Source organism: Leucoraja erinacea, chromosome 36 (assembly GCF_028641065.1).
Source record: "Leucoraja erinacea ecotype New England chromosome 36, Leri_hhj_1, whole genome shotgun sequence".
Classification (NCBI taxonomy): domain Eukaryota; kingdom Metazoa; phylum Chordata; class Chondrichthyes; order Rajiformes; family Rajidae; genus Leucoraja; species Leucoraja erinaceus.
Window position 1 is genome coordinate 10,155,656 of NC_073412.1, and position 11,293 is coordinate 10,166,948.

Consider the following 11,293-nt stretch of genomic DNA (forward strand, 5'->3'; position numbering starts at 1 on the left):
ATTGAACCGGGGACTCTATAAAGCATCCTCCCTCTTGCACTCCCGTCACGCCCCATTGATTACTCTTGTTCGTCAAAGTGTGGTTACCAGTCGAGTATTTAATTCCCTGCCTCTTTCCTTTTTACAGCAGGGCAGCATGGCGGTGCAGCGGTTGAGTAGCTGCCTTACACCGGCAAAGACCGAGGTTCGATCCTGACTACAGGTGCTGCCTGTACGGAGTTTGCACGTTCCCCCTGTGACCTGCGTGGGGTTTTCCCCAAGATCTTCGGTTTCCTCCCACACTCCAAAGATGTACAGGTTTGTAGGTTAATTGACTTGGTATAAATGTAAATTGTCCCTAGTGTGTGTAGGATAGTGTTAATGTGTGGGGATCGCTGGTCGGTGAGGTCTTGATGGGCCGAAGGGCCTGTTCCACGCTGTATCTCTGAACCAAACTAATCTAAACAAACCAGTATGTATAGGAAACATCACAAAATGTGAGCCACAATGTTGGAAAAGCTCTCCTTTGTTTTATGTTTGACTGAGGATGAGCTGGCCAATTCCCAAACATCTTCTGGCCTAAAGTTTACGTTTACTGGATACAAATGGCATGCGGATAATCCCAGTGTATGGCAGAATCATTCCTCATTAATACCATATACAACCCTCGTGCAGTGACAGTAGTTATTCGAATCAGCAGCTAAAAAAAGTTTCAATGGACATTTGAAGAAGGGTCTCAACCCGAAACGTCACCTATTTCCTATTCTCCAGAGATGCTGCCTGGCCCGCTGAGTTACTGCAGCTTTTTGTGTCTATCTTCGGTTTAAACCAGCATCTGCAGTTCCTTCCTGAACATTTAAAGAAAACTGATTACATTTTCTTCAGAGGAATGAGGCCTTAAATTCTTGCAAATAATTCTTGCAAATACCCGAAGCATTCAGAATTCCTCTGTTGCACCTGAGCAGGAAGAATACAAGTGACGCCGCTGCCTCACAGGGCCAGAGACCCGGGTTTGATCCAGACCTCGAGTGCTGCCTGTGTGGAGTTTGCACGTTCTCCCCATGACCGTGTGGGTTTCCTCAGGGTGCTCCGCTTCCCTCCCACATCCCAAAGGCGTGTGGGTTTGTAAGTTAATTGGCTTTCTGTAAAATTTTCCCTAGTGTGCAAATGTGCGATAACATGGAACGAGTGTGAACGGGTGATTGATGGCCAGCATGGACTCGGTGGGCCGAAGGGCCTTTATTCATTCAGGTTTCTAGCATTTAATCAATCAACCAGTCCCATAAATAGTTCTAAAGATAGACCCAAAATGCTGGAGCAACTCAGTGGGACAGGCAGCATCTCTGGAGTGAAGGAATGGGTGACGTTTCGGGTCGAGACTCTTCTTCAGAATACTTCAAGTCCTTTCCTTCTTGGACCCCCCCAGGCTAAATGATGACGCAGTCAAATGAAACAGGAAGTAATCTGCCGAGTGTCTTGCAGGACAACACTAACCTAGTCTGCTGACCTAGTATTTCTGCAAAGCTCATTTTCTTTGGTCCGTTTGCCACAACAACTTACATTTGACTAATGTGCGTGACCTTTGGAGCTGTTACCAAAGGACACCGCGTTCACTGGCACAGCTTGTTAGTGAAATGTTATCATTAACTTTAGCGTAGTTTAGTTTAGTTTAGAGATACAGCGCGGAGACAGGCTCTTCGGCCCACCGAGTCCACACCGACCAGCGACCCCCACACACTTACACTATCCTACACTAGACTAGGGACAATTTACAATTACACCAGGCCAATTAACCTACAAACCTGTACGTCTGTGGAGTGTGGGAGGAAACCGGAGCACCCGGAGAAAACCCACGTGGTCACAGGGAGAACGTGCAAACGCCGTACAGACAGCACCCGTGGTCAGGATCGAACCTGAGTCTCTGGCGCTGTGAGGCAGCGACTCTACCGTTGTGCCACCGTGCGTGTGAGTGAAAGTCAAACTATCACATATTTTTTTAGTTTAATTTAGTTTGGTTTAGAGAGACAGCATTGAAGCAGCCCTTTCGGCCCATTGAGTTTACGCTGGCCATCGATCACCCGTTCACACTAGTTGTACGATATCCCTCTTTTTTTGTAAAGCAGCATCTGCAGTTCCTTGTATCTAAATTACAGATCTGGGGTTGGATAATGCACAGCCAAGTGGTTTTGAGCAGTATTACTGAGACCGCCTCTGTAGCTTTCCTTTTAGTTTAGTTTAGTTTAGTTTACATAGAAACATAGAAAATAGGTGCAGGAGGAGGCCATTCGGCCCTTAGAGCCAGCACCGCCATTCATTGTGATCATGGCTGATCGCCCCCTATCAATAACCCGTATCCCTTGACTCTACTAGCCCCAAGAGCTCTATCTAACTCTCTCTTAAATCCATCCAATGACTTGGCCTCCACTGCCCTTTGTGGCAGGGAATTCCATAAATTCACAACTCTCTGGGTGAAAAAGTTTTTTCTCACCTCAGTCTTAAATGGCCTCCCCTTTATTCTAAGACTGTGGCCCCTGGTTCTGGACTCGACCGACAATGGGAACATTTTTCCTGCATCTAACTTGTCCAGTCCTTTTATAATTTTATATGTTTCTATAAGATCCCCCCCCCCCCCTCATCCTTCTAAACTCCAGTGAATACAAGCCTAGTCTTTTCAATCTTTCCTCATATGACAGTCCCGCCATCCCAGGGATCAATCTCGTGAACCTACGCTGCACTGCCTCAATCACAAGAATGTCCTTCCTCAAATTAGGAGACCAAAACTGTACACAATACTCCAGATGTGGTCTCACCAGAGCCCTATACAACTGCAGAAGGAGTTTAGTTTAGAGATACAACGTGGAAGCTGGCCCTTCGGCCCACCCAGTCCATTCCAACCAGCGATCCCCGCACATGAACAATATCCTACACACACTAAGGGACAATTTTACATGTACTTTGGGCTGGTGTAGCTGACTATTGACTGAGGGAAGCTGGTGGCCCTGAACGTCTAGTGGCAGGTGAGGCTGGGTCAGACATCCACCATCATCTGTGACTTGTCCACTATTTTTGTCAGGATGAGCCATCCATGACATTTTTTCCCCTGCGAAATATGCACAATATCAGCAGTTGGTCATTTGTGTTTGGCACCAGACCTTAAACGTTAGGACATAAAGCGCTGGAGTAAATCTGCGGGACTCTGCGGGTCAGGCAGTATCTCTGGAGAACATGGTTACGTGACATTTCGGGTCGAGACCCTTCTTCAGACCTTGAACTTTGTACTTAATAGGCCTGTAATATCCACACTGGGAATCTTTAACGATTTAGACTTCAGAGATACAGCATGGAAACAGTCCCTTCGGCCCACCGAATCCGTGCCGACAAGCGATCACCCTTGGACACCAGCACTATCCTACGCACTAGGGACGATTTACAGAAGCCAATTAACCTACAAACACGGACACATCTTTAGGATGTGGGAGGAAACCAGAGCAAACCCCCGCGGTCACAGGGAGAACATGCAAACTCCTTACAGACAGCATCCGAGGCCAGGATCGAACCCGGGTCTCTGGCGCTGTGAGGCAGCAACTTCACCAGCTGCGCCCGTGTGCTACCCTGCTTCTCTCAAGCCTTTATGGATGGCACAGTGTCGCACCTGGCAGCGCCAGAGTCCAGGGTTCGATCCTGATCTCCGGTGCTGTCTGCGTGGAGTTTGCACGTTCTCCCTGTGGCTGTGTGGGTTTCCTCCGACATCCCAGGTGTGTAGTTTAATTGGTCTCGGTAAATTGCCCCTAGGGCGCGGGGATCGTGGCATAACACGGAACTAGTGTGAATGGAGGATCGATGGTTGCCATGGACTCGGTGGGCTGAAGGGCCTGTTTCCCTGCTGTATCTCTAAACTAAAACTAAACCCTTGCTTGGCATCAACCCCCCAAATGAAAAGGGGGGTGGGGAAATGTGACCTTGAAATAGAGGCTCTGCTGTAAAAAAACTACAAACCCTTCACCCTTAAAATATGAAGTGGTTATAGATTTGCCTATTGACACTCTCATATATCCACTCAGAAATAGAACACTGTGGACACTGTGGCATTCTTCATGAGCAACTCATTGTCTGCCCAGGTTTTGCATCCAAGTCAGGAAGTTGTGTGTTCAGCAATAACATGCTCCCCTTTCACTCCGATCTTTCAGTAGCTCAGAACTCATCCAGTACGGCTCTTCCAATGATAAGGTCATAGGAGCAGGGGCAGAATTAGGCCATTCGGCCCATCACGTCTACTCCGCCATTCCATCATGGCTGATCTATCTCTCCCTCCTAACCCCATCTCTGCCATCTTCCCATAACCCCTGACTAATCAAGAATCTATCTGTCTCTTCCTTAAAAATATCCATTGACGGCCTCCACAGTGTTCGGTGGCAATGAATTCCACAGATTCACTACCTTCTGACTAAAGAAATTCCTCCTCATTTCCTTCCCAAAGGAACATCCTCTAGTTCTGAGGCTTTGACCTCAGGACCTAGACTCTCCCACGAATGGAAACATCCTCTCCACATCCGCTCTATCCAGGTCTTTCACTATTCGGTAGGTGTGGCACGGTGGCGCAGCGGTAGAGTTGCTGCCTAACAGCGCTTGCAGCATCGGAGACCCGGGTTCGATCCCGACTCCAGGTGCTGTCTGTACGGAGGTTGTACGTTCTCCCCGTGACCTGTGTGGGTTTTCTCCAAGATCTTCAGTTTCCTCCCACGCTCCAAAGACGTACAGGTATGTAAGTTAATTGGCTTGGTGTATGTATAAATTGTCCCTAGTGTGTGTGTGTGTGTGTGTAGGATAGTGTTAATTTGTGGGGATCACTGGTCAGTGCGGACTCGCTGGGCCTGTGTCCGTGCTGTATCTCGAAACTAAAACTAAAAACTAAAACTGCATTTGGTAAGTAAGTGATGTTCTTCTGTAGTGTCATCACTGCTGTGGCACAGAGGAAGATGGCAAGTATTCACTGCATCAAACAGCAAGACGTTAGAATCGGCTCATCTGCTTATTTTCTCCTTGGGGCTGTTGGTTAAGGGAAGAAAATTTGCGGGGGCTGACGTTACTCCACAGCACCCGTTATTGGAACCTTTATGCTCAAGTGGAACTTTGGTTCCACTTTGCTCTGGCCTTTTCTTACCTTCAGTTTATTTCCCACCTCCCAACTCCACCTCCACTTCAGTCTGAACGTCACCTGTTCTGTCTCTCCAGAGATGCTGCCTGACCCGCTGAGTTACTCCAGCACTTTGTGTCTATTTTTAATTGCAGCCATCAGAAGACTCCAATGACACGATGTTCGTTCTCCACGGCACTGGCAGTGTCCGTGCCTCTCTACCTCCGAGATAAAAGGGGCAGGGAATCGCAAAGCCAAACCCATAAGCAAATAATCCAGGATGGTGCCTGGTGCAGGAGTGAGGGACAGCTGCAGTATCAGAGGTGCCAGCATTGAAAGGCCAAGTCAGTGGATATTTTTAAAGCAGAGATAGATAGATTCTTGATTAGTACAGGTGTCAGAGGTTAGGATGTTAGGAGAGATAGATCAGCAATGATTGAATGGCAGAGTAGACGTGATGGGCCGAATGGCCTAATTCTACTATTCCTTATGACCTTATGAAAGCCATAAACAAGCTGCAGGAAGAACTCAGCAGGTCAGGCAGCATCTGTGGAAGGCAGTGGATAGTAGACGTTCTGCGTCTGAATCGGACGTTAAACTTTGACCTGGCCCGCCCACTGGGGCCACAAAAAGACCACACAACACTGTTCAAATGAGGGAAAAACTTTAAAATGCCAGAGTAACTCAGCGGATCAGCCAGGATTTTTATATAATCCTTTGTTCTCCCTTTTTAATCCCCATTGATCTCCAGAGATGCTGCTTTATGCACTCCTAGTTACTCCAACATTTTGAGTCTTTCCCTCGTTCGAATAGTGAGTGTGATCTTTAGTGTGCCCAGTGGACTATCAAGGTGAAAGTTTAACATCCGATTCAGATGGAGGGTTCCATCCAGGGATGTCAAGTGTCAATTTCCTTCCACAGATGCTGCCTGACCCGCTGAGTCCTCCAGCAGTGTGTGTATTACGTTGATCAACCACCATCTGCAGTTCCTTGTTTCCACTATTCAGACCCGTTGTGCTGGCTGCTGGCCCCAGTCACACACATCATGGGCCTCACAGCAGCACAGTGGTAGAGTTGTTGCCTCACAGCGCCAGAGACCAGGGTTCGATCCTGACTCCGGGTGCTGTCTGTACCAAGTCTGTACATTCTCCCTGTGACCACGTGGGTTTTCTCCGGGTGCTCCAGCTTTCTCCCACATTCCAAAGACGTGCAGGTTGGCAGGTTAATTGGCTTCTGTAAATTGCCCCTTGTGCGTCGGATAGAACTAATGAACAGGTGATGGCTGTTCAGCACGGACTCGGTGGGCCGAAGGTCCTGTTTCCACGCTGTATCTCTAAAATAAACTAGACATTATCTTCACCAGGTGGGACGTTGCTGGGACACATTGGCCCCAGATTTGGCACAATTGTGACCTTTTAACGGGAAATATTTCACTCGTTGCGTAACTCCAGGGGTGCTCGGAAACGGTGAAAAACTCTGCTCAAGCTGTTGAATGACGATAAAATGTTCAACGTGCTCTGTCCTGCAGGGAAGGGTTATAGACATAGACATAGACATAGGAAATAGGTACAGGAGGAGGCCATTCGGCCCTTCGAGCCAGCACCGCCATTCATTGTGATCATGGCTGATCGTCCCCAATCAACAATCCGTGCTTGGATTGGGATTCTGTTCACCCCCAATGGAAACTACCATCAGCTCTGCCACAGAATACTTAACCCTTTCATTCAGCAATTCAATCAGAAACTTATCCTCAACTGATGCTAAATTGAAAATGGCCAACTCATGATACGATGCATCACTGAGTTCACTCGGTTTAATATTGACCAGAAAGGTAATTCATTTATAATTTCATAGACAAATTTTATACAGAGCCAAGCAAGTCATCACTTTGTAATTGAAACACAGAAACAGAACTTCAGTATGTGCGGGAATATGACCACATGAGCCTCCTCGAATAACCTTCTAAGCACGACTTTGCTTCCTCATTTATTTATCCAGCTGCCACATTAAAAATAAATCTATGCTGTTCTTAACGGGTTCCTGCAGTGGCAAATTTGTTGAATAAGAAACAAAACTGGGAGGAGGCCATTCGGCCCTTCGTGAGTGTTCTATCATGGTTGCTCTTACACTTTTCTGTACATTTAGAGTCATGCAGCTTGGAAACTGGCCCTTCGGCCCAACCTGCCCACACCGGCCAACATGTCCCAGCTACACTAGTCCCACCTGCCCGCGTTTGGTCCACATCCTTCCAAACCTGTCCTATCCATGTACCTGTCGAACTGCTTCGTAAACTGCATGAACCTCACAACCCTGCCTACCTTTAAAATCTAAAGCTGGAAAGAGTGCCGAGAAGATTTGCAAGGATGTTGCCAAGGCTCGAGGGACTCAGCTACAGGGTTGGGCAGGCCAGGACTTTGTTGCTTGGAACGCAGGAGGCTGAGGGGTGATCTTATAGAGGTAGGTACGATCATAAGGCGAATGCACAGGGTCTTTGACCCATGGTAGGGGGATTAAAACCAATAGGTCATATGTTTAACGTGAGAGGGGCAAGATTGAACACAAACCTGAGTGGCAACTTTTTCACACAGAGTGCGGAACTCTGGAATATGGAGCAAGCTGCCAGATGAGGTAGTTGAGGCAAGGGACTATTATAGCATTTAAAAGATGCTTGGATAGATACATGGATAGGAAAGGTTTAGATGGAATGTGTAGAAAGGAATTGCAGATGCTGGTTTGCACTGAAGAAAGACACAAAATGCTAGAGTAACTCAGCTGGTCAGGCAGCATCTCTGGTGAAAAGGAGTGGACGATGTTTCAGGTTTGAACCTTTCTTCAGACTGGGGTTCCGACCCGAAACGTCAGCTATTCCTTTTCCCCAGAAATGCCGCCTGACCAGCTGAGTTACTCTAGCATTTTGTGTCTATCCAAGGTTCAGTGGGATATGGGCCAAGCATGGGACTACCTTAGACGGGGCACCTTGATCGGTATTGGCACGTTGGGGTTGGTTTAAAATGATTAGTAAATGAACCAAAATACACTTAAACACAATCCATTCCAGGTCCTGACCAACTATTGTCCAATAGCATCCTACATGCAGCAAGACTAAAGGAATTCACAGCGATGTAGTGGGTAGAGCTGCTGCCTCAAAGCACCAAAGACCTGGGTCCGATTCTGTCCTCAAGTGCTGCCTGTGCGGAGTTTGCATGTTCTCCTTGTGACCGTGTGGGTTTCCTCCGGCTGCTCCGGTTTCCTCCCATGTCTCAAACCTGCAGGTTTGTAGTTTAATTGGCTTGTGTAAAATTGCCCCTTGTGTGTAGGGAGTGGATGCAAACGTGGGGTAACATAGAATTAGTGAGAAAGGGTGATCGATGGGCAGCATGGACTGGGTGGGCCCGTAGGGTTAGGATCCATGCGGTATCTCTAAATGTTTGAGAGATGAGGGGGAAATACTGGCTCACACAGACTGCTCCTTGCGGAAGGTGTCAGACTCGGCTGGCGAGGAGCAAACCACTACACAACACTGTATCATGATGCTATAAGCTGAAGTAGTTCCTAAAAGGGCAGTAACGATCAAGAGGAGATTTTATAGAGGCGTTTCACTCATGACCCAAGAAGTGACGGTGAAGTATCAGTGGAGAGATGAGCTGGCAAGTGGACCGAGGTACAGTGAAAGGATTTTTGTTGCGTGCTAACCAGTCAGCAGAAAGACAATACACAATTACAATTGATCCATTCAGGTGGGGGATCTTATAGAAACATATAACATTATAAAAGGACTGGACAAGCTAGATGCAGGAAAAATGTTCCCAATGTTGGGAGTCCAGAACCAGGGCCACAGTCTTAGAATAAAGGGGAGGCCATTTATTCACTTTTTTCACCCAATGAGTTGCGAATTTGTGGAATTCCCTGCCACAGAGGGCAGTGGAGGCCAAATCACTGGATGGATTTAAGAGAAAGTTAGATAGAGCTCTAGGGGCTAGTGGAATCAAGGGATATGGGGAGAAGGCAGGCACGGGTTATTGATTGGGGAGGATCAGCCATGATTGCAATGAATGGCGGTGCTGACTCAAAGGGCCGAATGGCCTCCTCCTGCACCTATGTTGTATGTTTTTATTTACAGTGATACATGATAAAGGAATAACGTTTAGTACAAGGTAAAGCCAGCAAGTCTGATCAAGGATAGTCCGAGGGTCATCAAAGAGGTAGCTAGTAGTTCAGGGCTGCTCTCTGGTTGTGGTAGGATGATTCAGTTGCCTGATAACAGCTGGGAATGAAACTGGAGGTGTGCGTTTTCACACTTCTATACCTTTTACTCGATGGGAGAGGGGACAAGAGGGAGTGGCCAGGGTGCGACTCGTCGGAACTGCAGATGCTGGAATCTTGTGCAAAGCACAAAGTGCTGGAGGAACTAACCTGGTCGGGCAGCATCTGTAGGCGACATAGACAGGCAATGTTTCTTGTCCCCACCTGAAATGTTGCCCATCCATGTGGAGAGGATGCTTCCACTAGTGGGAGAGTCTAGGACTAGGAGACTCAGATTTAAAGGACGTTGCTTTAGGAATTAGTTGAGGAGGCATTTTCTTAGTCAGAGGGTGGTGAATCTGTGGAATCCTTTGCCACAGAAGACTGTGGAGGCCGGGTCAATGGATACTTTGAAGGCAGAGAACAGAGATAGACAGATTCTTGATTAGTACGGGTGTCAGGGGTTGTGGGGAGAAGGCAGGAAAATGGAGTTAGGGGGGATCAGCCATGATTGAATGGTGGAGTAAACTTGATGGGCTGAATGGCCTAATTCTGCTATTACATGTATCAGCAGCGGGTCTGATGAAAAGCTGCAGCATTCATTTGCGAAACCACCCCAGTGTCAGCAGGCAGCCTGGCGTTGTAGTGTGGATAAACACAAAATGCTGGAGTAACTCAGCGGGACAGGCAGCATCTCTGGATAGAAGGAATGGGTGACTTTTCAGATCAAGACCATCGTTCAGACTGAGGGCGGTGTGGATCAGGTCGGGTCAAGGCTCTGCCCCAGTTCAGCCCCCTCCATGTTCCTCCTCACCATCTTTCTCAGCTGAACTTCTCAACTGTGCAAGATTGTTGTCCTTGTAATACCACCAGGTGGCGCCAGCAATGGCTGCCTCGCCAACAGTCTGTCTGTCCCTTCCTTCATTTGTTGTTTGTTTGTATGCGTTGTATGTTTTTAGTGTTCTTTAGCTTGTTTTATGTGGGGGAGGGAGATTGGTGGAAACTTTTTCTAATCTCTTACCTCGACGGAGATGCGATTTTTCCCCCGCATCGTATCACCGTCCGCACTGCGGCCTAACATCGAGGAGTTGGCGGCCTTTACTGGAGACTGATTTTAAGAGCTCCACCGCGGGTGCCTGCGGACTTTAACATCACGGAGCTCGCGATCCCTTTGCCAGGGATCGAACTCTGAGCTCTACCGCGGGAGTCTGCGGGACTTTAACATCACGGAGCTTGCGTCTCTGGTCAAGAGACCAACTTTGGGAACTCCAAGCCACAGGGGCTTCGACGGCCCCGACGCGGAGGCTTTGACTGCCAGCTGCGGGAGCTTCAATCGCCCCGACTGCGGACGGTTCGACTGCCCCGACTGCGGTAGAATAAAAGAAGTAGATTGGACTTTATTGCCTTCCATCACTGTGAGGAATCTGCTGTGGTGGATGTTTATATTAACTTTTATGTAGTTGTGAGTTTTATTGCTTTGTTTTTAGTATGGCTGTATGGTCATTTGAATTTCCCTCTACCTTAATTGGTGCATGTGACAATAAACTGATCTTGAAACCTTGAAATAATAAGAGGCGTTGGTCCAACCTGTTGTGTACAAGCACGCCCAATGCAATTACTTCCACAAGCTATTTCAGAGACCAACCATCATCTTTGTCTTCTGACTGCAAGGAAGGATTGGAGACAAGGAGAGTGCCCGCGGGCACAAACCGTATTCCACAATCCCGCGGGCACTCTCCTTGTCTCTAATCCTTCCTTGGAGTCAGAAGACAAAGATGATGGTTGGTCTCCGAAATACGGTTTGTGGAAGTAATTGCATTGTACACACACAAGCACGCACACAAAAGTGTACACAGCGCGCAGACACACTCGCACAAGCACACACAAGAAGGTACACACAAGCACACAGACACTCACACTTGCAAGCACACACAGGCA